The sequence below is a fragment of the Ammodytes marinus genome, assembly GCF_949987685.1.
Source record: "Ammodytes marinus genome assembly, chromosome: 6".
Lineage (NCBI taxonomy): Eukaryota > Metazoa > Chordata > Actinopteri > Uranoscopiformes > Ammodytidae > Ammodytes > Ammodytes marinus.
This window is the reverse complement of record NC_137235.1, coordinates 11,049,304-11,054,303: the sequence shown is the minus strand read 5'-3', so window position 1 is coordinate 11,054,303 and position 5,000 is coordinate 11,049,304. Positions and strand designations below refer to the sequence as shown.

At 43.3% G+C, this 5,000-nt stretch overlaps 2 protein-coding genes across 2 annotated transcripts in view; one reads left to right on the top strand and one right to left on the bottom strand.

The window, feature by feature from the left end:
- Window positions 1-1,311, top strand: part of LOC307252061 (calcium uniporter protein, mitochondrial-like) — a 236,473-nt gene extending 235,162 nt beyond the window's left edge. The window contains exon 9 of the transcript XR_013844919.1: window positions 1,302-1,311. The gene's annotated coding sequence lies outside the window, so the exon portion shown is untranslated. The remainder of the gene's footprint in view (window positions 1-1,301) is intronic.
- The window catches only part of bnc2 (basonuclin zinc finger protein 2), a 176,016-nt gene that overhangs the window by 64,451 nt on the left and 106,565 nt on the right, over window positions 1-5,000 (bottom strand). The window lies entirely within an intron of this gene.

Below are 5,000 nucleotides of genomic sequence, written 5' to 3'. Positions count from 1 at the left end.
AAACGTCCAAAAATTATCTTTAAACATTTTTTTTAATCAATTATCACTGCAACGTGGCACTTAGTCAATATGTACAAAACAAATCAGCCTCTACATTTTCTTGTGATGAATAATGAGGACAAATGTAAGAAAGCCCTCGAGTATCAGACGATACAAATAAAAGCAAACCCAGATAAAGGAAAAGCACACATGCTGAATATTTGATTGCTGTGCAGAAATAAAAGATTGATTATCATTTTCTTGTTCCTGCGAGTGCGAATCCCATCTTGTCTCTTTCCCCAGTGATGACTTTGCTTATACATTTGAATAATGAAGGCAAGTCATTTGAATATTCCCTCTGTATTTAAAGAAAATTATGTTTTTACACGATGCAGCAATATTAGCCATGTTAATTGGGCTCTCTGGACTTTCCAAATAGAAAGGCTAAATTAATTACTTATGTCGACAAAATGTCAGACACGGCGATGTAATAACCACAACTGTTTGAAACTGTGTTGTTTTCTGTGTGTGCCTTTTTTTGTCTTTGTGTGTGTGAGTGATTGTGAGTTAACTAAAACACTGAGCGTCCACTAGTCCTGAGTTAGATCTAATGAACAAGATGGGAACAAAATGCTTTGACATCCTCTCCATGTTTCATGGGCGGCTCTGGAGAGTCCTCCTCCGATATTCAACCCCTCTTCTCCTACTAATCAGCCACTACAGCATTGAGTGTTTGTGCTTGCAAAAAGACTGTTGGTTGGTGTGTGTGTGTGTGTGTTTGTGTGTGTATTGTGTACAAACACTGCCGTGCACGCACACACACACATCTTTTATGCTCAATCATGCCAATCCACGCTCCACTTTGCAATTAATATTGTACGAGAAAGTGGATTATTTGCAGGATGTTATGGGTGTTTGTGTGTGATGTGTTCATGAAAGTGTTCCCAGTTCCATAGGGGGCTTTGAAGTACCACGTTTTTTGTTAGCTTTTGGCTGTTTTTCAGTTTTGAAGAAAAACCTGTATCAGCGCATTTTCCTCAAGTACGTATAAACATTAGACTTTGGGAGAAGAGGCGATGGGGAGACATTATTAATATCCGTACATTTGAGACGATCAGATGAAGTGTTGAGGTCTATGTGTGTGTGTGTGTGTGTGTGTGCGTACAAGAGCGCACCCACATTCAAGTACACACACACACACACACACGCACGCGAGTGTACAGCGAGCGTTAGCAGAGAGGCCTGCTGATGCCATGTTTCAGACGACCCCTTGAAGTGGAAATGAGCTCGGTCTTGTTACTAGTCCGTTCTCACAATGTCAGCAAACTCTGCCAGCTCTAAAGAAATGCAGACGCTTCCCTAGCCTACAACCTCCCCCACACCCCCCTCCCCCCCCTCCCACACACACACACACACACACACACACAACCACCACCCAGCCCTGTGGTCAGCATGCAGGAAGAGTTCACCATCAAGACCTAAGAAATGCAAACAGGTCCAGCTTATTTCATCTGCTTTTCTATGGAGAGGATTGGGATAAAAGTGGTTCAGCTTCATTGTCTTCACGTGGCTTCAGTCCTAACTTTCAAAGTAGCCCACAATGTCACCTTCTATATAGGTTAGATAAAGAAAGCTTATACATGATGGTATTACAGAATACAAGTCATTACCCCACAGTCAGCATGGCAAACAAAAGAACTTCAACTGTAGCAAAAATAATTGAGGAGCCATAAGTTATTTAAGTAATTTATTTAGCGTTTTAAATTACCGCTGAAATGAGAGATTGTTTTCAATTCTAGTTGATTAAAAAACATGAATTTCCTTTTTTGAAATAATCTACTACAGTATATCTATAGCAAAATATGGAAGGAATGAAAGCGACGTAAAAACATTTTTTCCGACCAACCGTCAAACATGTTGGATTTCAGACGCTTTAACCAAAAAAAAAAACGTTTGGTATTTTTACTTGATAAATTACCTGATTATGCAACTGCCATGATTGTCACTTTCATTTTCTGTTGATTGACTGGTACTTAATCAACATATCTCTCCATCTGCGGCCACACTCCCTTGACAGATTCCTTTAGACTCACGGAATCATCACAAGAGCTGTTTCTGTTTAATCCAGGCCTCAAACTCAAATTTGTCATTACATTTAGAAGGCATATTATCGTTAACAATCCTTTTTATTTGATGACATGTGAGCTCAGTTTGGAAATATCGTTTTATGATCCGGAGTCCATTGATATGTCTGTACATGTTTATTTTATACAGTGTATCTCTTTTTTTCATTTATTATTCCTACTGTTATTATTATGCCGTGTGTGTATGCATGCATCGGATGCAGTGTGCGTGGACGCGTGCTGCTGTTTGAACCTGTGCAAGCACCTAAGGGTCCATCCCCATTGGCCCTCGGAGCGGGGAGCGACAGCTGTACAGTGTTGCCGTAGCGATAGGCATCATCGGCTTGTGAGAGACTAATTGGTCCACAGCGCTCCTCAGAGTGGCCTCGCTAATTAATTAGAAAGGCAGTGGAGCTGAAATTTTTAATCAGGACACCAGGCTCCCCAGCAAGCAGGAGCAAGAAAAAAAGACACATCACCCAATCATTCCATGTAATCCACCTGACACTGATCTCCCATGTTGTCATGTGAAATGTGTTGTGTGCTTAGGAATTCATATGATCTGACCAGGGAATAGGAAATACATGTATTACAGGGCTTGTTAAATCATTTTGATTCGGAAAAAATGTCAGCAACTCCGGTGTGTCCTATATAGACTCAATAGAGTATGCATGACTTTTATTTGGTGTGGACCCTAGAGAGCGCTGTTAAGGTGGTCTTTTCCTCGGTGTGTTTTGTACACACATGTGCGTACCGTCATCTCTCCACTGAAGTACATTTTGTTCTTACTTGTATGAATGGCAAGATGTAGAAAATATACTTTAGTAGATAGTGAGAAAAACTGCTAAAAGAGTGTGTTTCTGGATTTGTTTCCCCTTCCCCTTTTACATTTTTTTTTCTTATAATTCTCTCTAAACCGTGAAAGGAAAATATCACTCTTCGTTCTTCCCCCTATCTTTACTTAACAAATTAAAATCAGTCATTCAAACCAACACTTTCCATTTAAAAAAAAAAGAATTGCAGGTTTTGTATTTCTTACTAAAAAAAGGGGAAAAGATGAACATAAGGACTGGTGCTTTTTGCTCCACTTTGGGGGCACATTTGTGTCCCGGAGCTGCACACTGCACACCGCAATGATTTTGTGGTGAAGGGCCAGAGTCTGGGAGGAATCAACCAGAGACCATGCAGACAAGAGGCATGCTAAAACAAGAGTTACGCCGGTCAGCCACTTCACACAGAAGGCAAAGGGAAACAACATGTGTTTATCATCTCGCTGTTGAGATGACAAACTATTGCCACTGACTACACTTACAGTAATAGGAAAATCATAGTATGTGGACATGAAACAGGAAATTTTCGTCCATTTAACACACACACACACACACACACACACACACACACACACACACACACACACACACACACACACACACACACACACACACACACACACACACACACACACACACACACACACACACACACACACAGAGATAACAAGCCCACTGTGGTAGAGTGAATACATTTTAGCAAATGGGCCAGAAAACTTTCCGTCAGGAGGAGGAAGGTTTCCTGAAATGCACACGCACGCACCTTCACCTCATGTGGTGACATTCGCTTTGTGCGGTGTCCTAATCTCTGTGACCGTCTTTGGCTTTGCTCTGTGCTAATCAGCCAGCCGCTCTTATCGGCCCTGCTACTTTGGCCAAAACAAACACGCGCCGCCTTTTTATTGCTTTGTTTTCACAGGTCATTAGGGGAAGGAGAGAAGACGCATTGATTAGTTTTCCAGACCACTGGATTATTGTTGTGTTATGACTATCATCATTAAGTTTCATTAAGGCTGTGGTTGTTCTCCTTTCCAGAAAATGAAGACGTTTGCATGGGGAGGCGAGTCGGGGTTGGGGAGCTGACTGCACGCCACAGTCATCTAGAAGGCAAGTCAAACAAGACCACTGTTTATTTTAGTTAAGATGCCTGTTTGGAGCAGTGCAAGTGGCAAGTTACCCACCAATTTAAAGATAAGACGAAACTCAGCGCCTTTGAGAAAAAAAAATATTTAAAATAATCACTCTGGCCATGCTTTTTTTTTCGTTCATATTTTGAGGCTACACTATTAAACACTGCGCCACTGTGTAACATTCCACTCTTATTTGAAGTGCATTAAAGGGAAACTTAATGAAGCGGGCGTCATTCCCTGGCCAGGCAGCTTTTTCCTCTGGAGCTATACCCATATGCTTCCAGTGAGCATGGAGGAGCTGGCTCTGTCGCCAGACTAATTAGCATGTGTTAGCTGGTTAGCGAGAGGGCGGCCCTCTGTGATGTGTACTGGAGTGGAGTAAAACGTCGGGGCAAGGACTGTGCTAATGGCCCGCTTCCTCCCCACGGGGACCCTCCCTGCAGCTCCACACGTGCTGGCATCATGGCAGCCACGGGGCACCCACCGGGCACACAGGAAGACGCCTGGATCGGCTGGCACAATTTTCATGTAGCACTGAGCTCTCCGGGTGTGACAATGACACTCACTAACACACACTCACACACACACGCATACAGGCAAACTGAGAGTGACGTGCAGGCTAACAAGTTCACCAGCTTATGAAATAGTTCCGACAGCTATAGAGCCGTGGCGGCGGTGCTAGCTAGCTACCTGGCATTGGAGGATGCATTATTTAAAAGGGAAGGGGGGAGCGGGTGAATTAGCGAGATCTTTGGCACTCGGTTAGCAGGCGTAGGTGGCAGGCACCGACGGCAAGCGAGTGTATCTCTGTCAGTGTGAGTAAACAAACAGTGGGGACAAGGCGAGACAGAGCAAACGGCGCGCCACACAGACACACACACACACACACTCAGACACATGCAAACTCATCAGGGAACCGAGGGAGAGCGGGAGGAAAG